This window comes from Rissa tridactyla, chromosome 2 (genome assembly GCF_028500815.1).
Source record: "Rissa tridactyla isolate bRisTri1 chromosome 2, bRisTri1.patW.cur.20221130, whole genome shotgun sequence".
Classification (NCBI taxonomy): domain Eukaryota; kingdom Metazoa; phylum Chordata; class Aves; order Charadriiformes; family Laridae; genus Rissa; species Rissa tridactyla.
The window spans coordinates 88,341,585-88,369,474 of record NC_071467.1 but is presented as its reverse complement, the minus strand read 5'-3'; positions in this window follow the sequence as shown (position 1 = coordinate 88,369,474).

Here is a 27,890-nt window from a genome sequence, read left to right as displayed (position 1 = left end):
TTTTCATCACATATATTGTATTTAATACGTAGGTTCCCATCATCATGGTGTAGCTCCAGGTTGCTAGTCCAGAGAGTATGTTGCAGGGTGAAGCTACGAATTTATTTAATAAAATGTATCTTGTGACAAAGTAGATCATCCAATCATGGAAAAGAAACAAGTACTTGGCTTTAGGCAAGCAAAGGCTGATCCCCAAAGGAATACTTGCAAGCAGTCAGTTTGCAATAACACAGGCTACAAGTTGCTTGTGCAGAATAATCAGCAAGCAGTTGGGAGGAACAAACAAACGGTAGCAATCATTGTCCGCTCATAGGTAATTACCATAAGAAGAAAAAGAGCTAAAGTAATTGAATGAAATGTACATAGATTGTTTACTCAGCTCTATTAGCAGCAAGAAGCACGCTCTCATTAAAACTAAAAGACGAGAAATAAAACATTGCTTAGAGCTTCAGTGAAACAGTGACATTAGTTTCCACAACATTACCTGGCATTTTAAAGAACACTAACAGAAAACAAGAATTCAAAATGACCCTATAAATACATCTGCAAGTTAACCTATTCTGTGTAGATTATATCCTATGAGTTGAATGCAGTTCCCACTGCCAAAGATTTCACTGGAAATCAGGCAACAATTTAGGAGTTGGATTTCATTCCTTCTGAAATCAAGAGGAGTCTGCTTTTGTCTTTGATAAACCTTAGCAACTGGCACTGGGAAAAGAGATAAAAATACTAAAACTCAGTCAGAGCTGCAAGAATGGTAACTTTTTAGGAAAAAGTCCTTTGGCAATCATGTTTATTTTTTTAAGGTGTTTCTGCTTCTGTATTTTTTAGGACCTTTTTTTGGTGTTGATACTTTCTTTTTGTGGTAGGGGAACTTATTTTTTATCTTCTTTAAAGCAATTTTTCTTTGTCCAAATTAATCTTCCCATTCACCCTCTCACATTTTATGAAGAAGCTTAAGTAACGTCTTCTACCAATAAAAAAACCAACTGAGCAAGTCAACTTCTCTTTACTCATACAGAAAGTCTGTAAAGATTTCGCTTCCCTCAGGACTTTAAGTAAGTAGGCATCAGAGAAGTGATGTGAGAGCTATAAGGCTACTTTTATTGCTACATCACTCATTCTACTGGACAGACTGCCCTTAATGGAAGTCACAGAGGCCAAGTTTACAAACTGTAGTATAGCTATACAGGTACTGCCTATAGTTTATACACACATGTATAAATATATATGTGTATATACACACACACATATTTGTATCAACATCCACTTACGTCTACTTATTCTAGTCTGTCTTTGTCTCCTCTCTGATGCAATTCTTCATTTGAGCATTTTTAAGATGCCTATTAACTTGATGACAAAGCTAAACCTAGGTCCAAAATATTGGCTAAGATTAAATTTGAATTGCGACTTTGCTTTTCAAGACAGTCTTTAAATATGTCACCTACCTTTCTTAATTTTTAAACAACATACATGATGAAGGCATCCTTAAAAACACTTTTACATTAATAGATCATACAACTGAGTCCACAAGGACAGAACCTTATTTATTATTCATATTTCAGTAGCACACACTGTGTAAGGCTCTGCCCACAGAGACAGACAAACAGGCAGTTCCGTTGATTTCCTGCAGCATTTCCAAGTACAAGCAGTCACAGTCAAAATTTTTTCATCCCTGCAACATGTTACCCTTGACCAGATGCCTGGACTCTTTGAGACCCAAGTATAACGTCAGCAAAGTGGATAGATTCAGCTCTGAAGACAAGTCTTCTCATAGAGGTAGTCTAAACAGGAATAGTTCTTCTGAAGAAGCAGGAGATTCACAGTCAAGACCAAGGAACCTTTGTGTGTGGCCACATTCATTTCCAGCATAGACCTGCAAGCTTCATTTACCTTTAATGTACAATGCACTTGTTTTATGATTATAGTCATATATGGGTGGAAAAGTACACATTTTAAAAAATAGTCTGGTGACTGGCTCATTTTGGTGTCATGCTCCAGGTTCGTTTGCGAAGGAACAGTCACCAAAGTCACCAGGCATGCTATTTAAAATACTGGCTGAAATAAAGCTTTTTTTATTTAGATATAAGCTTTTTTGTAAGTTGTCGGGATCAAAGCTAAAAAAATGCTTCAAAGTGAACATGCTACTTGGAACCAATGATCCTAATATTCTGATATTAAAACTTGAATTCTGCATTACTTTTCTTAAATAATACAATCTGTAATGCATATAGGGTTTTTCTTATTGTGATTCTATGTAGATGACTGCTGCTCACAGTTTTCAGATTTAACCAACTCTTATTCACAGTAAACACCGTTAAGGTCTTGGATTTAGTGACGGGAGCCAAGAAAAAACTTTAATATATCTGGGGTTTTTTTCCTGATTCTACCATAAATACATTCTGTGAATCCAGAAACCTTTTCTTTCTCTGCTTGGCTTTACTGCTCACAGTCAGTGTAAGAGACACAATTAATTCATAATTACAAAAGTAATAAGAGGTTAGAGGAAGAAAAGTGCTATATTGATGTGAAGGTATGCTTCCTTTAAGAGTCGAGTAGATTTCAAACTATTCATGAGTAAAAAGAATAAACAGCTTATTTCCTCCTGTCCCACCTCTAGGAACAGAAACATGAGCTGTGCCTGAAAAGAACACAAATAAGCACTTAAAAATTAGGCACAATAAGCAACATTGATATCGTTGACTGAAGTGTTGCACTACTTACGCTGATTTGACAGGACAGTGAGGTATAAACGCAAAAAGCAGCAAAAAAGAATAGTCTCATGACAGGCATGAGGAAAATGAAGGAAGGGACAAGGAAGGGTTTTGCATACTCCAGGGCTTAGGAAAAACGGATTCCACCAGTGAAGCAGCACTACACACGGCAAAGCTAGGCTGATTCATATCAGTTTAGGATGTGTTCTTCCAAGGCTGAGACTCCTATGGTTTTCCTTCAGTAGAAGAGAAAGGCAGAAAGGTGAGCTCTCCCTTTTCACCGGCTTTTTTTTTTTTTCTTCAAAGTTAATTTCTTAAAATTCAGAGTTATTTAACAGCAGCCACACCTCCACCATTCTTAGACTCCTCTCTGCTATCCCACAGCCCTCAGAAGGAGACAGAATAAAATGACAGAAAAACAAGAAGATTAAAAAGGCTTCTGGGATCAATTCCGTAACTAGTAAGGGAGGAGAGGACACGGGTTTATGGTCTGAAGGTCAGTTCAATGTATTCTCCAGAGGGGCCATTTCCTGGAACACGAGTATGTAATTCAAAGTATATTGTATCAGCAGCATTTTGGGGGCCTGATCCAGCAGCAATAATTGCAGCTTTCCAGGAGAGGTAGCCTTTGGGTTCTCATTAGTGCTATAGGGTTGTAGTTTGGCACTCATTTGCACTTCCGCTCTGTGTGATCGATCTGTGGCAGCTCACCTACCCGGCAAGAGGCCAGCATGCTGCACACGGACACGCGTCCCCTCCTTGCCTCCTGCCGTAACTGTATGCCAAGTTGCTGCCACGCTGTTTGAGGAAGAAAACCTTATGTGAAAATGGGGTTTCTTCTTTCAGCCTTATGATATTATCTCTGATGAACTCTTTATTTATCCTTTAACCTGTATGAGGCTGTTGAAGAAAATTGCATGGTCGAAGGACAGAAAGCATTTGCTTTGGAGTCTTATCCATTGTATGGGACTAGGGGTGAGAGGTGGAAAGAGAAAGTAGTGCCATGAAGCACACAAACAGATAATTGCTAGGTAGGATAAAAAGGCTGTAGCCCTCTCCATGTTACCATTTTCCTCTGTGGGATGCACGTTTGCCACACGGCTTGCAAATACATTCAACTGCACAATTCCCTTATTCACAGCAAAACTGCATTCATTTAAGAGACCCCATTCTTTTCTATATAAAGAAATAAAAAAATTTACATCTGCATTATTTCTGTGCTTAGTCACATTATTTCAAAGCTTAAAGTATCTGCTGGACCCACATGCCATCAGCTGTGTACACAGAGTGCATACACATGGATTTAGACACACATATACATATGAAAATACATATTTACACATTCAGATTTATCGTTACGCATTAAAATATATTTTTACATGTAGGTGTATAAACACAGAATTATTGTGCCTATATCTTTATTTCTAATAAATGACATAAAATATTCGAGAAAATTTGGGCCTGTTACCAAACCACAATGTCCAAGAGATATACACTGCATTCAGCAGTATGTGTATGTGTATATATGTACGTGCACATGTGTATATGAGCATGTGTGTGCGCGTACACACACACAAACACAGTCTCCATACCCTGCTTAATTTGTGAAGCATGCTTTCCTGTTAAGGCACTATGAACAACAAATGAAGCAGAAAGCACCCAGTACTCCGCAAGTCAGATGCTATCTTGAGGCTCCAAGGATTTCTTAATTGACTAGGGTGAGGTCAGGAGCTAAAATGATTGAGCAGCAATGATGTGTGAAAAAATTTTTTTGCGGCTTCAATTTCCTTCCCTGGCACCCAGGAAATATCTCTCAAAGACAGGAGAAAACCTTTAAAGGGTCACCAGTGCAAGAGGACAGGATTATACGCTGAATATTTGAAAGAATAAAGAATATGCCTGATGCTAAGGTTTATGCAGGAGGGCATGGGCAGCGTTAGTTTGTAATTGTGAAATCAGGATACTGGGCTTTATTTCAACTTCTGCCCCAAATATGCACTGTGATCACTTAATCTTTCTTTATCCCTGTATCTTCCAATGAAATTGGAAATGCTTTATTGCAGGCATTGAACTCTGTACAGCTCCAAACAAAGTCAAGACTCAAACCAGTAAGGGGGCAACTGAATTCCACCTGTTTGAGGTAAATATAATAGCTATGTAAAAGTACAGTCAAAGCTAATGATTTTAAGCCTCATATGGTTATTAATCTAAAATAGGAAGCAATGCTAATTAATTAAGACTAATTTTACATATCAGTGACAGCAGTATTCCCCTAGGTTCACATCAGAAAACAAGTGTTGTACTTTGCGTCTTCATGTTGATTTTAATTTGACTGCTTGTGTATAAACTATTACATGAATATGTGCAGGAACAGAAATATACCACGAGCCATTATTATGACCTTACTCCCTGTTCCAGTTTCCTACTACCAGTTGTTTAAATGGTCGTCTTTTCCTCAGTCTTCAGGACCTGTTACGGTTGCCCTTTGGACTTGATAGCTCAGAAACTGAATCAGAATTCTGCTTTTAGTTTAAATCTAGGACTGCATACATTTGAAATTACATTTTTTCTGAACTTTGCAAATGTTACACTTTCATGATGGGTAATGAACTCATTGAATGAAAAATATTTATTTGATTACTTCTTACAATCGTAAATATCTTGAGGACAAAACAATATTGACAGGTACCTTGTAAGAATTTAATAGTTAATTTACTTCATAGAATGTGCTCCAGTAGGCTATAATCTCTCCATCTTTACCAGGATTACTACAGTTTGCATGGCTCTGCTCTGTCCTTTTTTCCCTGCTTGTACCAGAAACTTCTCTATTGCTCCCTCTGTGGTTGTTTTTTTTTTCATCAGCAATCACCTTTTTATATTTCCTATTTCTCACTCTTCCAGGCCTCCCTTTCATTTCATGACTGGTTCTTTGCCTTCCTACCACTTTCATATTCCGCAGTGTCTAGGTCCACATCTACTTCCTCTCTTATCTGCTTTTATTCCCCAAGTCTAAGTAAGTTCCCTTTTTCTCCATGTCCCTATAATACTATCAATTCCATCCTGATTTTGCTGATACCTCACAATATCTAATTCCTGCTTCACTGCTTGGCTACCAGCTGAAATTTGATTGACTGGCTGGGGACAGATAGGACTGAATAAGCTGCTATTTAAACCTTTTCGTGGCCAGCTTTTTAAACTGGACCTAAAAAAATTGAGACCATCAACCTTCAGCACTTGTCAGCAAATTTCAAACTCACTGTGTTTAATTGGGTTTGGAAAAATAATCCCACAAATCTTGCCTCCTCTGTACACTGAGGCGGTATGTCTACAATCTCACTTCCATCTATTCTGGATGCCATTGAACCCTGGCAGTGAGTTTTGAATGCCACTCTATCTCTCAGAAATCTTTCCTGCTGCAGCAAATTTTCAGTATCATTGAAGTCCTGGCATGCCAGTTTATTTATAATTAATATAGTCCACTTAAGTTTTCATTGCAGAACAGCAAAGAGCCATGGTTTCATGTTATTTGGATACTACCTTGCCAACAAAGATTAGGAGTTGAGGTTCTGTCAAGCGTTGAACTTTTTTTATGGGACCTGAGCAACCAGATGATGAAAAGCAGATCTTTCCTCCCAGAGAATAAATCTTCAGTGGATTCTTTGGGCTCTTTGAACATAGAAAAAAAATTAAATTAAATCAAGATTTGTACCACACACTGTGTTTACCCTGAATTAATACAAACTAGACAGAAGTTAAATATTTAAGATATGACCCATCCAGTGGGGAAAGCAATTTTGCTTTTCATAAACACTGTCAGATTTCAAAGAAGTGTTTTCTCAATAAGCCATAAAATTAATATCTGAGAACATTTCTCTGATGAAACTCCCATCCTAAATGGGACCTCATCCCTCTGAATTTTTGTTTGAAAATTCCATTGTAAATCAGTCTCTAGAAACCTGCTTAATTTTTTTAAGAAAGAATTAATGACTTCTCCTTTATGAGAGGCTTAGGTCAAACAAAGTAGTATGAATAAAACAAAAAAGAGTTAACTTTTTTCTCTTCTGTCAAACCAAACATGACCTAAACCCCTTTTGAAAACTAGACAAAATAAATAACAGGATTCATTTCATGTAACTTTCTAGTGGGATCAGGAAGAAACGTAAGTAGAAAGGTAAAATCAGTATTACAAAATGGTCTTCACCATGCCTGTTTTCTCCAGCTCTGGGTCCAACAGAGTCTGGACAACACTTTGAGAAAGAATGAAAAGATAGTCTTAGAAAAGGTGAACTTAATATTTTGGTCCAAAGAAAGGGTATGTTTCCCCCGTTCTTGCAGCGAGCTTGCTGCTTCATTCCCAGGTTTTCTGACAGCAGAGGGCTGAGTCCATTATTCGTCTCAGAAAAGGAAGGCAATTCCCATCCTCTAGTCAGATGGATTCCCATGGTCTGGCAGGCTCTTAGGCACTATCCCTCATTGACTATGTGAGTTGATTAAAATACCAGCTGATCACATCGCATGGTATCCCACTGCAACAGAACAGAGAGCCTTTCACAGCTTCAGGCACATCAGAAAATACAGGTGGCTACTCATACAAATGTAAAATTGAACACACAGTGTTCGAGTACCCCTTTAACTTGAATTTCAATTTGGTTCTTTTCTGTGTTGCTTATATACTTCTGATGTCATGTGGTGTTTTCCATGGTTACTGTTTCACGTATTATATAAGCTGTCAGAAGAAAGCTGGAGATTTTGGCTGGGGACATTTGGAACATTTGGCAGTCAGCAAGGCATGAGAGGCAGCTTGGATTTTTAGTATAAGCTTATTAAAGGCATATGTCTTAACAATTAGCACAGAGATTGCTATGCACAATGAGGAAATTACACATTCTCAGGTAAGACAGTCAACAATTCATTAGAAGGAAGAGATTACTTGCTTTTCAGGGAGAGAAAACATCACTGACTGATGAAAGTGAGGATGATGGAAGATATGATTTATGAAGGGTTTCAACTACAAATTTCACTAAAAAAGCATTAATGTGGTCAGATGGCTGACATAGCCTCATTCACAGAGGGGTAATAACTTAGTTCAATATAGAACAACTGCTTAGAGAGCCCTTGTAAAAGTTTTGCTGAAACTAAATCGAATGAAGAAAAATCTAGTCTAGAATATGGAAGGAGTGTCTGAAACATTCTCAAACAGTATTGGGATTATCTATGAGAACTTGTGGAGAACAGGTACATTTTCAGGAGACTCCAAAAAGGCAGAGTATTAGTCTGTAAAGGAAGAGGCAGGAGAAAGCATGAACCAGGAAATTACAGATCAGACGTTCAGAGTTCCTAAAGAGATATAGATTGACATCAATATAGAAATATAGAAATCATAATATTAAAAAAAAAAAACAAACCTACCACCACCACCAAAAAAATCCGTTTTAAAGACTCTAAAGAATAATAAAATTGGAAGTAACAACCATCACAGATTTTTCAGGAGGAAATGATATCAGACTAGACTGCTTAGGGCTTCTGAAAAAAGGTAGCTGGTAACATGCGTGTGGGAGAAGCAGAAGGTGTCATAATCGGACCGATTAACAGGTATGCTCTTTATAAATCTGGAGAGTACTCAAAGTAAAACTATAATTTTCAAAACCCCAAAATAGTTGATTTGAATAAACTGTTCTACTTATTCCTTGCAGATGGGACAGGAAGCAATGGGCTTACGTGACAGAAGGAAAGATTTGGCTTGGCAATTGGGAGAAATCTTTCCTACCATAGGCATAGCAGAGCACTAACATACACTGCCAAGGGAGAACGTGCAAACTTCTGCCACTGGAAGTTTTCAAGAACTGATGAGACAAAAATCTGTCAAAACCAGTTTAGTCATAGCTGATCTTGCCTTTGGGCAACTAGGTGGATTAGATGACCTCTTGGGACCCTATTTACTATGATTTCTCTGATTCCCATGTAAACATAATGCTATTGACTCAAATTCAATTCATGTCTAGAAACTTATATAAACTATTCTAAGAAAAAAAGAAATATAAAATTTGCACTTGACACAAAGAAACATTACATGTGGAAGTTAGACAGTTCTCACTGTTGTACAAAAATCAGAAGGATGGGGAATGCCTGAATGAAGACACAGCTGCACGATGAACTTCTGCCTCTGTGCTGTCAGCCGGCTACAGTAATGTTTCATAACACATTTAGCTACTTGCCTTTTGTACCACCCACCATTTATATTGAGGGAAAAATGTAGTGTCCTAGCAGAACTTTCAGCTCAAATGGCTTAGTATCTGGAAAACTGCTCGGAAGTGAAGACTCAAGCAAATCATTTGTGTACTGACAGTCCTCCAGAATACATTCCCTCTACCCGCAATGTCCAGAAGTACCATGAGGTTTGCCCACAACATATGAGAAGACTCCAAGAAGGCCTACCCAGGGTGCAACACTGGCATGGACAGCATGACAGAGGTATGTCTTCTCATACAGGCTTGGCCAAGCCACTGGCTCAGGCTTGGGAGCTGAGGTTGCTTAGGGAAAGGCGTTGTTAAGAGCACGAGAAATCTGAAGAAAGCCTACAAAAGCATTGTATTCTACAAAACAGAGGTCGTTAGCTGACACTGGACACTGGACACTGAACAGTGAGGATCGCCTCCATGACTGCTGTGCTCCAAAGCTTTGATTTAATCCCTCTTACTTAAAGCACTTACCTGGGGCAGATCAAATAAAGCTTAGATATCCTAATCTCCCTCTTTTTCAACTCAATAGAATCATAGAATCATAGAATCATTTAGGTTGGAAAAGACCCTTGGGATCATCGAGTCCAACCATCAACTCCACTCTACAAAGTTCTCCCTTACACCATATCCCTTAACACCACATCTAAATGAGTCTTAAACACATTCAGGGATGGTGACTCCACCACCTCCCTGGGCAGCCTATTCCAGTGTCTGACCACTCTTTCTGTGAAAATTTTTTTCCTAATGTCCAGCCTAAACCTACCCTGCTGCAGCTTGAACCCATTCCCTCTTGTTCTATCGCTAATTACCTGTGAGAAGAGACCAGCACCAACCTCTCTACAATGTCTTTCAAGTAGTTGTAGAGAGTGATGAGGTCTCCCCTCAGCCTCCTCTTCCTCAAACTAAACAGTCCCAGCTCCTTCAGTTGCTCCTCATGAGATTTATTCTGCAGGCCCTTCACCAGCTTCGTTGCCCTCCTCTGCACTTGCTCCAGCACCTCGATCTCTCTCTCATATTGAGGTGCCCAGAACTGGACACAATAAGAGTGAAAGATTCAGAAAATTTGTTAGACTCCCTTTTGACTACAGAGGGAGCCTAGGAGGGCCAAGCCCCTCATTCAAACACATCAGTTAAGTCTCTCAAGGTAGGAGTGATGAAGATAAAGTTCTGGGCCCAGGTTATCTGGCTAAGTCAAGAGAGATGAATCTGGGCTAACTCCTCAGCACTTCACCCAGGATAAGTTTGCAGTGTGTAAATCAATTGGAGATTCAACAGAATAGTACAGACTCTCATAACAATATACCCTCATAACCACTCTCCTGTTTCCCTGCTCTTAGAAATGTGTGAAAGGAGGTCTCTGGCAGCAAGCATGCAGCTTACAAACATATTAAGAGTTCTACATAGTCACAATGAGATTTGATGGAGCAGGGAGTAGGGAAAGTTACGGGCATTGCCCTGATCTCTACTATTGTTGGATAGTTTTTCTGCACAAGTATCTTTCCTTTCAAAAGCACCGCATCCCTAAGGCTGATCCTATTGTTTCCTTTCTTGCAAAAGAAAGAATTGTGTGCAGAGGGTCAGTTCTTTTTCATGTACAGTTCTCAGGAAGGAAGCAGGCCTTATAGCAGGAGGTACTGAACACCTTGCAGGGGATCTTGAGAAAGTTGCAACTGTCTTTTGCAGACTCCAAAAGGCACAGAAAGTTCAGACCATGTTTGTGTATTCAGTAAACTGAACGCTTACCTGAACTGAAACGAACTTTAAAAGCTATTAGGGATCAGGGATCGTTATGGCAGATGTCTGAAAAAGAGAGGTTATCGTACACACTTGTGTGTGTGTATACACTTCTTTGTGCAAATAGGAAAACACACAGTTGTTCACTAGAGCATGTGGTATTAGCTAACTGTGAAATAGTCAGGTGAATTCAATTTTAGTAGAGGACAAAAATTTTCCATGTCTTCTCCATTCTAGAGCAATTCAATTGCTGGTGGTTATTTCTAGAGACCACTTCAGACTAAGTGTGCACGGGAGCATGTGGCTGCTCTGTGGGTATTTTAAATGATGATCACCTAACTATGAAAAAAACCAGGCAGAATTAATAAAAGCCAGCGAAATGCTTGGGTGGTTGAGCGGCTTACAGTGAACACATTACAGTGTCTGAAGGAACCCAAGACATGCAGTTCTGCATCAAGCAAAGTTTCTTAATTTCTAGTGCAGCACAAAAGTTAATATAGAAGTTCTTGTAAGTCTCTTTTGTTATGGTCTGGTAATTTCCCAATATTGCACCTTTAAAGTACAGAGGTAAAATGTGATAATCCCAGTGGGATCCAAAGTCCAATTATTTCAGTCAAGGAACACAAAATAAAACAAAAGCACCAAATTCCCCATTACAGTGAACAAGGATGGTGCAACTTCAGGTTCACATCAATGCAGGGACTCAAAGGGCTAGAGAAGAGCTTATAATGATGTCTACTATGTAAACTAGTTTAACACAGTGCTTGTCAGGCTGCACCTGGAGTACTGTGTCTGGTTTTGGTCCTCACAATTCAAAAAAGAAGCAGACAAACTGGAGAGGATCCAAAGGAGGGCTGTGAAGATGATCAAAGGGCTGGGGAACCTGCCTCATAAGGAAAGACTGAAGGAGTTAGGTCTTTTCTCCCTGAAGAAGAGAAGGCTCAGTAGGGACCTTATCTCAGCATTCCAGTACTTAAAGGGTGACTACAAAGAGGACAAAGGCTCTCTCTTCACAAGGAGCCACATGAAGAAGACAAGGGGCAATGGGTCAGTGTTGCACAGGCAGAGGTTTCATCTGGACATAAGAAAGAATTTTTTTACAGTGAGAACAATCATTCACTGGAGCAGCTTCCCCAGTGACATGATAGAGTCCCATTGCTGGAGGTTTTCAAGATAAAATTGAACAGGGTGCTAGATAACCTCATCTAGGCTCCCTTTCCCACCAAAGGTTGGACCAGATGATTTTTCAAGGTCCCTTCCAACTTGGGCTATTCTATGATTGATTTTGTGAACACAATGAAAGCACAAATCTTTTTCTTCTCTTTTACTGTTTTCGTATATTGTTTTTCTTCCTAATAGCAAATGATTCACAGTTTTCTATCAGAAGAAAACAGTCTTTTCCCTCAAAAGAATATACATGACAAATCCTTTCTGGCAGGAGTGAGGCTTACATACGTGTTGGGTATTCCAACATTGACTGCAGGATCTTGTGTCTATCTTTTTACTACCCGTTTGTAAGATGCCATGTTAGGCTACTGTGGTTTCCTGTGTACTGCGGATTATCTACAGATTGCTTACCCCAAGGGACAGTCTCAAAACTTACTCAGATTGCTCAGAGGTGCCTGCTCCAGAGTTCTCAGCTGTGCCTTGTAGTTGACGTTACAGTTGTAGTTGAAGTTACAGTTGTATTTGTAGCTGTAGTTGTAGTCCGAGTCATTATCTCTGCTTTTGAATGCAGTGTTCTCCAGTTATTGAAGAATAGACTAATCCCAGAAAGGAGCTGCTGAGCATCCAACTGATGAGAAGGTAAATAACCAAGCTCCACTTAGAGTGGCATGGCTCACTCCATTTAGTACGTACTTTGATGTCCGAATTCAGCCCAAAGAAACACTTTCTCTACTCCACATTTTTGCATAATGGCTCTGAGGTGGCAGCAATTGCCAGTGAAGATAGGTTCTCCTTACGCAGAAAGGTTTAATGCTTCATAGCCCACTGTTAAGGAACAGGCTCTTAAGAAAGAGAAAGGAACAAATCGAGGTTTTGGTCTCTGTTTCAAAGACTATGAATGCATTTGACATTAAATGGGGAAGATGTTGAAATGGTGCTGGGAGAAGGGAACCTCCTGGACTTGTGTTTCGACTTTGCTCCCTGTCTCTTATGGAAACACAGATACTTAAGAAGAGAGTTAGACAGGACTTTGGCATATGAGATTTTTCAAAGTTCTGTTCTCAAATCTACTCTGCAGCTGAAGTCCAACCTTGGCAGTGCTTGCTTGCTGCTGCTTATTTCTTGCTCATGAGCAGCTTGGTTTTGATAGGGTTGGACGGTTAGGGTCCCAGCAAATCTATGCCTAAATTCCTTAGAGGTACGCATGCTAATTTTTCCTTTTGCCTTCAATGCAACGGACATTCAAAAAGTGCATCTGACTACTCACAAAAAATTATTGAGGAAAGTGAAGAAGCAAAGAAGTTTCCCTAATTTCCTCCAGTAGTTCAGGTTTATTAAGTCTAACACACAATGCAAGTATATTTTTTTAACAAATGGCCTGTTGAATAGAGGTGCTTTTGACGACTGTACCCTTTCCTAGACTTATGTAATTTTAAAAACCAAAGGCTTCGAGATAAATTGAATAATATACATTCTCTTTAGATATCATCCTCACAGAGCATAAATATATACAATGTGTATCCCAGTTCACCTCTTCCCTTGCAAGAATTTAATGTCAGGTGATATCTAGAAAGTACTCTGATCTTTCTAAATAGACTAAACAAATGAACAGGACTATAAGGAAATTACAAAATATTTTGTAATATCCCCATAAAACTGAGGGATCACTTTTATATCCAAAGGTAATAACTGAATCTGAAGACTCCACTCTTGCCTTTCATATGTTTTTGGTCAGTGTATCCAACATTATCTTCCAGTTATTCTGTTACTGAGAAATGACTAAAAAAAGAGTCCAAAACCAGTATAACATATGGATACTGATAGAGGAGTCAATATACAGTACATTATGCAAAGGAGAAGAAATATGAGGATAATTATTAGAAAAATTGCCATATAGCCAGTTAATAGAAGATTCTAAGGAAAAAACACTGAAAATTGCATTTACTAATTTGCAATGAGCTATTAGAGAAATAACTTTGGAGGACACATGAGTGAGTTTTTGAACACAAAAAACAGTGAGGCAAGCAAGTCCATCACTTAATGCCCTCTGCTCATTTAAGTGAAAACACTTTCTTTTCATTTTTTCCCCACACCTGAGCGTTCACTTTCCTCTTTCCCTCCAAGGTCTTTTTTTTCCTTCTTATTTGCATAGCCTGCTCCACAGCAGGTGGATATTCCCTGAAGGAACTGCAGCCCATGGAGAGCCCATGCTGGAACAGGTTTATCCTGAAGGACTGCTGCCCCTGGGAAGGCCCCACGCTGGAGCAAGGAAAAGTATGAGGAGGCAGGAGCGGCGGAGAGGAGCTGGCATGGACTGACCTCAGTCCCTCATTCCCCATCCCCCTATGCCCAGGGGGAAAGGAGGTGGAGGAGCCAGGGATGAGAGAGTTAAGTTGAGCCTGAGAAGGGCTGGGAACTGGCCTTTAGTTCTTGTCTGCTCTTTAGTTCTTGTCTGTTCTTGTCTGTTTCTCACCATTGAAGTCTATTTTAATTGGCAATGAATTTAATTTTCCCCAGATCGAATCTGTTTTGCCCATGACAGTAAACGGTAAGTGATCTCCCTGTCTTAAATCTTGACCCACGAGCTTTTTTATCTTATTTTCTCCCCCTGTCCTGTTGAGGAGAGGGAGTCAAAGATGCTGGGTGGGCATCTCGCACCTGGCCAAGGTCAACCCACCTAGGTTCTCTCATTCTCTGGAGCATGCAGCAAAACGTGTAATCTAATAGATTTTATCTAGCAGTCAAATAACATTTTGTGTTTCAAATGCTTCGATTTCAATGTGAAAATTAATGCATTTCTCTTCTTCAGGTTGAAAGACAGGATCTGTGGGAAATACCCAAACAAAATTAGCCTGCCATTTTCTCTAACAGAAGGGACGTTAAAGTGTATCCATAGTCCAATGTCACATATATACACTGTCTTAAGAATATACATGCTAACGTGTATTCATACGTTCCTAAAAATAAAAATTTCCCCCAGTTTTTATAAGAGAGGGCATTTTAGCCCACAGAGCTCAGCCCTTAATGTGTACATGTCACTGAAGGAGAATGTAAGGCCAGCTTGAAAGACAACAAAAAAAAAGTTATTTGGATAAGAGTGGAAAATAAAGATCTAATTTGTGCAACAATGAATAACTGACCTCCAGGCCAAATGTTTCATAGGGAAAAAAAGCCCACTTTTTAAAACACAATGACAAAGTAATTGGTTCTAATAAGCTAATACTTGGTCAAGACAAAAAGTCACATGCATTCCTCTCTTCTCCAAGTGGTGACACATAACAGAAAATGAGAAAACTCTCCCAAACCAGACACATTTCTATATGAACATGACTATTCAGAATGTTTAAGAGTAACACACAAAACTGGTGCCTTTCTGGTGAGACAAAACCAATTAGTGAGCATGCTGCTGCCAGGATGACTTGGGCTTTGGCCCCATTTCTATTTCATTTCGGTTTCTCAGTCTTCTGTTTGGAAATATTAACCGGTCTGGATTCATTAACCAAGGGTGTCAGCTCTATAGGCAGCCAACCCAACAATCCAAAGACTCTTATTTGTTCATTTATTAATTTATTTTTTTTTACCGAGTGCATTATGTAGCTCAGCTATTGAACGTACAGGTTTCAAAAATATAAGTTCAAAGTAAGTGACTGTTTTGTTTGTGAGTGTCAGAGAGAATTACATATCTATTTGTTATTCAGAGGCTTCTCTGAGGATTAACAACTCTGTATTGGCTCCAGTTCATACTCTTCTGCGGTAATATTTCCTGTCCATTTGGCTTCAGAGGAATATTTTCTCACACTGTTTTGGCCATTGTGTAATAGAGAAATCTGCACGCTTCTGCAGGCTAGATTCAGCCACACAAAGCTGTGCCCAGTATCACCTTTTTCCACAGTATAATATGACTGAGAGGAAAGTCAAGTAAATCCATCACCGTCTAACACTTGCTTATAAAATTTTAAAAACGCTTTACATTTAGAAAAACAATAGTGATCAAATGTTTTATGCAAAAGAAGTACCAGAAATGGGAAAATTGGTTAGCTCTGAAGATTTAAATACCTTTGTGACTAGTAATGCCAGAAAAAGAAAGGTGTAAGGATTATATAATTTAAAAAAAATACAGAGAGGCAATTATATCTGATAGTTTTCCAGAGACAATTATTGTAAGGGCAAATTCCTAAGGAAGTTACCCAGTAGCTGTTAAACATTCAGGGCCAAGTTATAAAGACAAAGACACAGTGCCTTGACAGAAGGAACTAAGTTACCACAGATGAACTAAACAGACAGTGCTTGACTATTTACCTGGTCTGTGTAAGCAAGTGACCATTTAGCTGGAAAATATAGATAAAAGCAAAAATATTTGTACATTTTGGTACCCCTGGCGTATTGCCATTGCAAATGTATAGCCCAGATTTTAAAGTGGAAAAATATTTTTCAAGCTGAGGAAATTGAAAAGATCAAAAGTTATCTTATTCTTATGAAAAACTTATCAACAGAGCTGCAAATATTTTTAGGAAAAGGCATTCGCTGTACCAACAGGAGTACTTGTGGCATGGCAAAATGTATGAAACAAGACTCAAGAGACATTGAATCTCAGATGTAGAGTACATCTGTTTATAAGTTAGAAATGTATATTTATGAGAAATTTTGCTATTAGTATACATTTCCTGCTTAATAATCTAATGAGAGGCAGAGTAAGCTTCTTTTGGATAAATACTATTGTCGCTATTCCACCAGGCCATTGGTCTTGTTAAGTCTCTGAATCAATGTTCTTCAAGAAAATTGAGAATCATAATTTCTTAAAGAGGTAAATGAATGTGTTTATGCTGTAAAGAGAATCTAGAGACAAAGGATATACCAAATAGTCAGTTTGGGTATTTGAACTTTCCCTTAATTCAGGGAAATAATTTGGGGTCAGTACACTGTGCTGCAATAATTCCATTCTCACTGGTCTTTTTCAAATGAAGTCTTCTCAGGTAAAGTAATTATTTAGGTTTTATCCTTTACATAATATGAAATCTTCTGTTGCTTTCCAATTGCCCTGTTTGATCAATGAAGGTGAGATTATTCAGTTTTCTTGCAAAGAAATGAAATAATCTGGTAATGTTATAAAGACTGAGTACTCCATTGCAGTGCTTTATAGACAAGTAGAGAAACACACTAGTTTATTATCAGGGATATTAATTATTATGTCGCTTTGACACATGGCACAGAGCACCTTGTACTTACATGTATTGATCAAAGGGTTTGGATCATTTATTTATAGAAGTGTCCTAAGACATCAGTAACTGCAAGGTTCTGTCATCTTTCCTTTCTTTGTATTATCCCATACTTCTGTGAATATAAATACCTGAAGACTGTTAATATAACAAAATGTATGCAAAGGAATATCATTTCGTGAATCGTTGAGATTCCCTTGCCTTTTATAGACTTTTAGTTACGGCTATAGTCTAAAGCTAAAGTCTATCTTTAGATAGTCTTGCATATGGCTAATAGTACTTGAAATAAACACTCTGACTATTGTGTGTTCATTGGAAACTCTATGTTTCCTTAGAGGGATTTGAGAATGAATACTTCTAGCTTAGCACTGCTGGAAATGAGAACCAAACATTTCTTCATCAGATTGTCTCTCTGTCACTAACAAGGGGCAGTGATATAAACATGATTTCTGAAAAGTAAGGAAGATGCTATGAAAAAATGAACTTGGAATATGTGTTGATTAACTTAAATTAAAAAGAAACATACAAATAGTAGAAAACTAGTATTCTTTTTATTTGTAAAAACCTTGAAAGAATAATGGAAATTATTGATATTGTCCTCCAAAGATCTGTCAATTTTACTTCAAGTGGGGCAGAAAAGCACTGAGGAAAGAATTCTAGACCTAACTAGATAAATTACTCCTTCAAAAAGACAGTAAGAATAAATAAGGAGTCTACAAGGACCGTAAAAAGAGGGATCAGCAAAGAAAACTCCATCAGGGAGGTGTTAGATCTTGCAAAGGATGTTTTAACGAGTAAAAGCTTCTTCAGCTATATAAAGAGGAAAAGAGCAAGGAAAGCAAAAGTGGGGTCAGTATACAATAGGGATATGTTGGGGATTAAAAGTGACCTGGGAATTACCCTCAAATAAATAAGCATTTACACCTCAGTTTTCAGTAGAATAACAGTGTTTGGTAATGTCTGTCCCGCAGAGATCGTCCCCACTGACACAAAAGACTTTCTTTCCTCCACTAAGCAAGAAAAATTACTGTAGTAATTATATCACAGTTGCTTATTCAAATTTATACCTATTTATGGCAACACTTAAGCTAATTTACATTCAAGCAAATTCAGTTTCACCCATTGTTAATAGCCTGGGTTTACTGTAGCTGTTGAGAATTCAGATCTCCCCTGGTTCTTTTTTTGGTGGTAAGAATCTCCAAATTCACCCCATTTCTTTTGAGAGGATTATTTCTCACTTCTAAATCAGTGAAAGTATTAATCAGCTTTTCCAACTGAATGAGTTTGAATTCCTTTGTTTCCTGGCCCCTTAAAAGTCAAGTTAAAAAAAGACCAAGCAGGCTGCTAAATTGGTGATTTGAAAGTTTTCTCTTTTCCCCATAGAGGAGTGAAAAGGTATATGGGAGGACAGATCCTTCTCTTTGTACTGTGTATGTTCAGCAATATAAAAGCAAAGCCTCTTGAGAGCTGGAGCTTACTCTCTCAAGCGTACACCTCCTTTTGCCAAAAATACTAGCTCACGTTGTATTAGCAGAGGTCATTAATTATTCTTTTAACTGTTACAGAGTCTTCAGAAAAAAAACACAACCTAAACCTAACACAGAGAAGTGATTATAGCACAGATAATACGCTAAACAAAGACACAAACTTCCATACAGACAGACAGTGTATGTGTAGGCATCCATGTTATTTATTATAGAAGCATCTGGATTTAAAAGATTACATTAGGTCCTTGCTGCTTTATTTCAGGTTTCTTTCAGAAGGGGCAGTTTGAGTAACAAGAATTTGGATATGGAAATTGCCAATCTAATGTCAAAGCAGAAGCCAAAGAACATTTTTACTTTCTGAGTACTTTTTTGAACATTTAAGGATGAACTAGTTATCTCCACTTCTAAACTGAGGAAAAAATGACATATGCAATCACATGTCAAGGAAGAAAGGCAGGGTTATTTTTCACCATCTATCATTGGGGAAAAATGGACTACAGAATTTTCAGTCTACATTCAATAATAAGCAAAGCATGAGCACAAACTCTGAAGGAAACTTTAACTAAGGAGATCGAAGTTGTGAAAAATGGTACAAAGCCAGGAAAGGTTTTTTAGTGGTATTTTTTACTAGATCTTTCCTGACAGATTTTTTTTCTTTTTTTTTTTTTTTTTTCTTAATTGGCCATCAGAAGGTGAAGGAGGGATTACTTGGGAGGAAGGACAATATAATAAATAGAGCAAAAGGTATGAACTGAAGAAATTTAGGATGGAAATTAGAAAGAGGATTTCTACTGCAAGTAGCAATTTCTGAAAATACCTCCCCCCACCACCCTCGAAAAGAAAAAAAAAAGAAAATAAAATCAACAAAGAAATCTTAATTCATTTTAAGAAAGACTTTACTTGGTCTGTGAAAGGAATTAAACTAAGTGGTTGCCTATGACTGCAAAGAATTGCCCTTGATAACCCAGGCAACCCTTTCCAGCCCTATTTGGCTAAGACATGGCATACTTCAGGTGAGGTTATTGAATCAACTACTCAACACAACTTCCCATGGGGATTATTTCACTCATTTTAGTGCAGCAACTCCTCACTACTGTCTGTATCACTGAGGAGCTTGTGGAGAGAGGCTCAACACAGAAGCCATGAAATCCACTGTAAAATCTGGCACCAAGTGAAATCCCTGACTGAGTAGAGTAAACCATTGTCTTTTTCTTTATTAAAGACCCAGCCCCTCACAGAGTTCGCTTCCCATGAACTGCCGAGTTTTCTGATAACCCACTCACTTCAGAGCAAGTTGAGGACAATTTTTAAAGGCCATACAAGAGCAGTCCTAGTCCACAGGATATTATTTAGTGACATAAACATAAATGCATGCTTTTTTGAGATGGCCAGACTTTGTAACAGCGCACGTCCAAATCCCTGTAAATTCTACCCAGTCTTTACATCTTTCTGAGCTATACTAAATTTCCAGAATGCTTTTAAGGTGAAACCTTTCTACTAGGATAAACAAATGTCATGGTTCTTTTTGTAGAGACTGCAGTCTATCCCAGTTTTCTCAGACCAAATTTGTTCTTCCTCTACAAGACTCTTTTTCATTTACTGCTGGGTTGCTTCTTTCAAGCCCAAAAGCAAATAGATTTTTATAGAGTTGTCTATATGCAGTATTGTTTGTGAAAGTTCTTCGGAAACTAGGTACTTATTATTGTTGCTATTATTATTTTAATTATTTATTTAATTTAATTATTTCTTTGGCTTTGTAAGAGAGGTTAAAAAAAGTCCTCAAAACATGACCAGCATATCCAGCATCCATTTCTCTGCTAAGGAAATCAGATAACTAGATAGGTGGGGTATCATAATATGATATGCAATAGTGATATGATCTTGCCCGTAAAGACAACAAAAAAGAAGAAGGTCTGGTAAAATCTACCCACAAGGAAAATTACATTTGCTGGTTGGTTCCCACTGTGCAGAAAGAAGCTGTGAGGTTGGGTAGTGCCTGCACACCAGGGATGGGAAGATGCTGAGGTTCTTTCAGTTCCCAGAGTCTTAGATCACACCTAACGTTTTGAATCCAGTGTAATTCTTGTATTCCCCAGAATTTGGAGTCCCCCAGAATTAGGCTGGGACAAGTACCTGAGGCCTTATTCCCTACCAATGAGTGGTAAGCGGAGCTCCCTGCCTACCAAGCAGTGGGGTGAGGAGAGAGGGGGTCCCTTGGCTCCCTCCATAGTGAGCTGTTACCCTGCTTTCACTCACTCCACTGCTGACACAGGAACAGTGCCCAGGGAACCCTCTAAATTGCAGTTCCTGGAGTTAAGTGATCATCTGTTAAAAGAAGAAAACACCAGTGAGGTTCCAGGACTCCTGGTGCGGACAAAAATTGGAAGACATAAGCCCTGAGGGTTCAGTAAGTAAGGCAATTTTTAAAAAGAAAAACAGCACTATTTTTAAATGTCATGGTTTTTGAGGGGGGAGATGAGGGAAGAGGGCATAACTCAGGACAAGAAAGATTCATTATTTTTTAATTTTTTTTTTAAACAATCTGGGATTGGCATTCCTACACTGTGCTCCAGGAGGCCAAGATGTATTCAACACGCTTCCTCTTGCATGTTGCGGCTTTGTATGTATAGGATGGAACTGTAAATGAAAAACGATTTTCACACTGTTAACAGTCTGTATAATGCAAAATAGAGGAATGGCTTTTCCTCCTGCCTTGCATGCAGAATCAGAGCCAGCTGTTATGATTTTTCCCTTATGTATCTAGAAAAACTTCTGTAAAAGAAAAGTCAAAACCCATCATTTTATCTGTCCCTAATGTGCATTTAATAATTATCTGATAAGGTGTGTTTTTTTCAGTGCTATTAGTTTGTTTGAACACAGTATTTTGAGAGCCCCAGAAATCTTTCTCTTTGTTGACTCATTAGCACCAAAATGCCATTTCTAAAAGGTCTTTTACAAAAGCCCAAGAAAAACAGAATTAGTTATCTGCAGACAGTGAAAGCAGATAATTAAGAGGGAATACGGATATGTCAAAGAACATATTTGGTGGCTATGATAGATCTTAAAAAAACAATTAGGAATATAGCCAGAGAGGAGGAAACTATTTCAGATAAAAGAGAAAAGAAACCCCAAAACTGGCAATATCAAAACCTGTAAAGTTTGTCTTTTCTTGAGTGTAAGAAGAAAATTGCCAGAATTTGTTTGTTTGTATTTCTTATGAAAATTTCCTCAAAGTTTATTTTTATCCTTTCATTTGAAAAATCATTAAAATAATCTTGAAAGCAATCAGGTTTCAAACAAACAAACAAACAAACAAACAAAACAGACAGAGAAAAGAATTCCAGACTTTAGGATCTCATCCTCTGTAATACACAAGAAAACTTGTAGGGCTGCTGAACCTATGATTATCTTGATTAAATAGGTAGACAAAAGAAAAATAAATAAAGCTTTCTGACATATCACAACTCCTGTGTGTAGCCTGTTTCCAGCCAGAGGCTGAATGCTGGACATGTAAAAATATATATGACTGCAGTGGAATGACTTTTATTTTGGTTATGCAATATCCTCCCTAAAACAATCCCGCACTTGAAAATAGTTCACATTTGTGACATTTCTATCAATCTAACAGGTCTGACAATACCAATATTTTTAAGGCCAAGGTTTTTCTGGGGAAAAAAAAAAATAAAAGACTTCAAAGAGGATGTCAGAAGCCTATTCAGACACTTGATAGGTTTACTGGGGCAAATGCAAGCATTTTAGGACAACAATGAGCCATTTAGTGTCCATGATATATCACTATTTACTGTTCTGAAGTTACAGATTAATATAAAATAAAATCCGATCAGTTCTTCAGATAAGCTTTATAAAATATACTGTTATTTGCAGAGCAAATCTTACATTGCATATTGAAGTGACTTCCTCCATTTCTTACTTCTGTGTGTTTATACATTGCAGAAGACAAGGTAAAACAGGATATAACAATAAATACCATTTCTTAAAACAAAATAATTTGACTTTTTTTTTTCCATTCTTATGTGGTTAAAGATAGCCTGGGAAGAGACAATTTTTTCTTTTTAAAGATATGTAATTTGCAATGAATCTTGACAATGCAATATACTCGACTGTAGAAAGTCTGTGCAGTCCTTGGAGCTTTGAGAGCTTTGGATAACTCTGTGCAGCTATAACAGCATATATGAGTGAGTTTTAATGAAATTAGTAATGGCACTCTCTGTCATGGAATCAAACAAAACAGAACCTCCAAGCTACAATTTTAACCCACAAGTATGATCACATTCAGCCCTCAGAAGGCAAAGAAAATAAGCACCTCTTCAGCCCTAAACAAAACATAAGAACACTCTAACATGTTGGGTTTTTTTGTGGGGAAAAAGAGAAAGATTTTTCTACCACAACGTAGCTGTGCAAACATATCAGAAAGTAGGATTTCTACAAGGCAGCTTGCCTTTAACACTGAATAATTGATCTACCTGTCAAAGTACAGCAGCAGGTGTGATCTGTATGCCAAGCTATTGGGAAATGCGTGTCTAATTTTATACCTGTCCTACACCAGGTGAAATATGGCAGGTACAGCACATATGACCTAAAAGACCATTCACATAGACCTATAACTGCATACTACACAAGTGGTCATCAATCTGTTATTACTTGTGAAACCGTTCTGCTGGCACTTGGTCCTTTTAAACAAAGGTATGGTACTGAATGGCCATTTTATCTCTTGCGCTCCTGAAGTTTATAACAAGGCTGTTCTACAGACTGATGCAGGAAGAAGCTGTGATCAGACACTCTGCAACAGAACCTGAGCCAATAGCTTTCAAGTCTTTTGCAGTATTAACTTTCCAATAGAAAGGTAGACTTCTTTAGAAATTTAGGGTATCCATCACAATTGCATCAAAAAGTACATCTCTGAAATTGCTTTTTTTGTCGCCTTTCTTGGGCTTCATAGGAATCCATGAATCCCGTACATTGTAGGCTAAAAACTTCTCTTCCCATTAAATTCACTTAAAAATGTACATCTTTTGTTTGCGCTTGATAATCAGACCATGGAATTTTGTTGAGAAACAGAAATAAGAAAAAGAATTAATTCCTTCACTCAGTTCTATATAAATACTCAATTATTAAGGTCCATTTGATTTGAAATTATTAGAAATTTTGAATTTAGAGAAAAACTTTCAAAGGTTCATCTGTGTTTGCTGCTATAGGACTATTTGTATGAAATAACTCCCATACTAAAATATTAATGTCCAGATGTGAAGTCTATTTGCAAAGATTATCTCTGCTCCTCGCAGAAGTGGCAATTTGTTCATGTTAGCTGTGCTTGTCAGAAAATAGACATACATTAATATTTTAGAGACCAGTCTGCTCCAGAACATAACCCTATTCCTCTTATTCCAACCAGAAAACAATGTTGGCTTATACTTCATGATTTTATTGTTTTTCTTCTTACAGAAAAAAAAATGTAAGAGAGGCATTTTATTATTCCTTAACTTTGCTGGAAGTTCCTTCCTAGCCTGCACTAGTCAGAAAAAGAGAATTTGAGACTTAAGATATTTGTCATTGAGGGGATACCATCTAACTAACACTGTAATTCCCGCAAGAGGTACAATTCTCAATTGTTCTTATGTGCTTAAGTTACTGTTGCAAATGGTGATGTAAAATCCTAAATCCATTAAAGTAAATGTGTATTTTTCCAGCAGCTTTGCACACAGATCACTCTTACTGTAATACTGTAACTATTAGGTGTCAGAATTATGCTGTAATGTAGACATTTTGCTTCCTAACCTGTTTTCCACGGTTATGTTGTAGCAGAAAGGCTCTATTTCTTTTCCTAGCAATTAGGCAAACTGTTGGGACTATACGAGAGTTTCAGTCTAAATCTCAGAGTAAAAATGCCTTGATTCTTGAGTACTTGAGTTGTTAGAAAGAGACATTTTGAAGTCTGCTACAACACTGTGTTTGTTGTTAGTGTGTCACGGTAAATTTTGCATCTAACAATGATTATTCCCTGAGATCAGATGCACAAATCAGATGATCATTGAAGATGGATTGAACCCAGGCTTTAATGGTAACCAACTGTCAAGTCCCCCAAATTGTCTCATTGTAAGATCTTTTCTCTCCTTGAGTTTATTGTAATGAGCAACATTTGGAACCATAGAAACAATGTTGGATTACGGTATAAGAAGAGTCCTGATGTCCCCCTTTTAAACAACACACGGCACTTCAGTAAAATTCACACATTGTATTCTTCTAATATTTTACAGTCTTAGACATTCACCACTGGAAAAAAATAAGTATATCAACAACAGAAAATAGTTATTTGGGACGAAGTACATACGATATGCTAAATAGACTGTGGTTAGGTGCAGATTTATGCATAAATACTGACCAGACAAGGTCCTATCATTCTTGGATGCTGGTTTGGACATTAATAGTTGTTGCTGTCCTGTAATGTGTTTGCATTTTAGAAGGCATGCGTGTGTGTGACAATCAGCTTGAGAACAGAAACAGGATTTCAGCTCCACACACACCAAAATCCTTGTTCCTTCTCCTTTGCTCTGTCATTTCCCTCCTCCCTCACTTCTTTGTAAATGTATAAACATATCTTTTTATTTTTTTTATTTTGCTTGAGGGTATAAAGAGGTTTAGGGAAACATTGGCTGCATGAGAACACCAGGAAACTACCCTAGAGTCTCTTTCCCTCCATCACTGTGGTGCAGATACTTGGTTATTTCGCATGCCAGTTTTCATTAGTGCTTCCACTGCTGTGTCCCTTTCCCTCACTGCTGGAAAAATTCCTTGCAGATAACTAGAGTTGGGCTTGTGATACTATTGAGCACGTGGCTCCTGTTACAGACCAAGGATACCTGCAGAAGCAAGCTAAAATACTGCAACCTTTGGCTTGTAGGTTTGATTGGCTTAAGAAGACCATGTTCTAAATATTTTCATGTACATCTATAATAAAGGCGCAACTTATCAGAAACAGCAGATCCATCTGCAAACAGCAGGCAGTTAAAATTCTCATTTATATAAAAACTTTAGTACAGTTTTTGTTCTTTTTGTTATAAGTAGCTAAAATGAGAAAAACTACAAGAGAAAAATTGAGAAAGTTCTATTTCCAATAAATGCAATAATTCTTGTCTGGTAAATTTTTGTTCATATCTTCTATTTCAGGTGAACTTCTAATAGGCTGCTATTCAGAATTTTTACTCAAATCTGGAGAACAACAGCTTGGTCACAAATGCTAGGACCTGACCTAGTACAGGTCCTGAAACATACGGCTGAAATACAGCGTGTAAAATACACAGTGTGGAATCGTTTAGCTATTTGTGAAATTTGTGCTGTTTATTTACTTAGTTGTACCCTTTTCCAAAGCTGAACTACTTGAGATATGTTTAGTTTGGATCAATAAAAAAAAAGGAAGCTGAAAAATTAACTCCATGTGAAATTCTCTCTTCTTGCTATATTTTGATCATTTAGTTAGCAAAGTGCTTCCTTATTTTCTTTTTGTCAAAAGATCTGCTACCTTGTTAAACAGAGATCTCCCTATCCAAGCTGCAGTGAGAGGGTTAATGTGTGTGTTCCTATGCTCCTCTCTCCTATGTTCATTGATCTTTCAGCTGCTAGAGTCCATTAAACCATCAGTATGGGTTCTTAGCAACATTTTTGTAAAATAGTCTCGTCTAAAAAGTCTTGTCTAGTGGAAGACTACATTGACTATTGTCTCCTAATGACGTCCAAGAATTTCCTTCAGCCTTCCTGTTTGCAAAGCTGGTATGTTATGTCAAAAGCCCCATTGTTTGTCCTAAAATGAACATTTTTAGAAAGATATTTTCTACTGAATGCTTCTGGGCTTGGTATTCAGTTTTGCTTGCACATCTGTATAAAACAATGAGATCACATTGACACCAGAGACCAGTAAGTATTTCCAATTTGAGGAGCTGTCGTCTTTCTAGCAGATGAGTTTGCATATCTTGGAATTTAATCTGGAACGCACTGTGTGGAAAACATGCAAAGGGGACTGATACCTGACCTGTAAATGAACAGCTTGTACAAATTTAAGCAAATGCTGTAAGTTTTGCAAAACTCTATTACACAATTTCCCGATAAAGGAGTACATTTGCTGAGTACCAAAGCTTTCTGCTTAAGAGGTCTTTTCTGTAATTTCCTCTATCTGTTACCTAACTGAAAAGGCAGAAAACAGAAAAAAACATTCACTATTAGGTTATTGCTTTGGCTTAGGGATTCTCATATTAGTGTTAACTGCCACTGAGAACAGCAGGTGGCAATTTCCAATGGAAACGCGCAGCTACTAGACCAGACAACCCTCATTTACTTACACTCTGTGCAATGCTTCTCAGGAATATTATAAACTGTGGGGTCTTTCTCATTTGTCCTTGTTTTAGATGGCATTGTCATTCATGACTATACTGTGAGTGTAAGTGATGGTCTAATGTCACGTCTATAATTACTTGGCACCCTGAATAAACCGTAATCCCCCTGGGTCAATAACTGCTCTCAGTTTGACATTCAATAAACAAGTTTTTTGAGAATTGCTGTAGTTTCACATTTTTGTTGTTTTGTTGCTGGGGTTTTTTTGTGGTTTTTTTTTTTTCTTCCTGGTGCTTTCAGTGAGTGCTATTCAGGAGCAGTTCAGGACCATTAAGAAAAGAAAGCAAGCAACTGTACACAACGCAAGACTGCTGAAGGGATGCCTCTGATTTTCAACACTTACTTACGAAGGCCCCTCACCTGTAGGGCCCAATTCAGCTCCAATGGAAGTTTTGAGAATGACTTCAAGGGAAGTGAGACCCCCAGCCTGGGAGGCTGCTCTGTGCACAATCATGAACTACAGTTTTAAGGGCACGTATTACAGGTATTGTGACAATGTTTGTTGCAGCCCTGCTCTATACCTCAAGATTTTTGACAGAAGTTGGCTTTTGTTGCTGTAGCCTTGAATGTGGTTCCACATAATGTGATTCATCTAGGTGCAACCAAGCCTTTCAGTCACAAAATAAAACCGTCCCTGTTATGCACAAGGATGACATCCAACAAGGACAAATCAAGCGTTGTTGTAACACTGTGTTGGTTTCTGCTGGTCCTCCAATCACATAACAATTGCTGCTCAATGTCTATATGGAGTCTACCTCTGCACTGACTGCCTAAAGGTCACACTGACCATGAGTTTCATTCTCAGTTTTCTTATTTCCTTCGTCTTCGACATTATGGAAACAACACGTTCTTTACCTGTACAGTATTATGTCCTAACTAAGTGCATGTACCATTGTCTAAGAAAAAGTAAACAACTAGTCCTTCTATTTC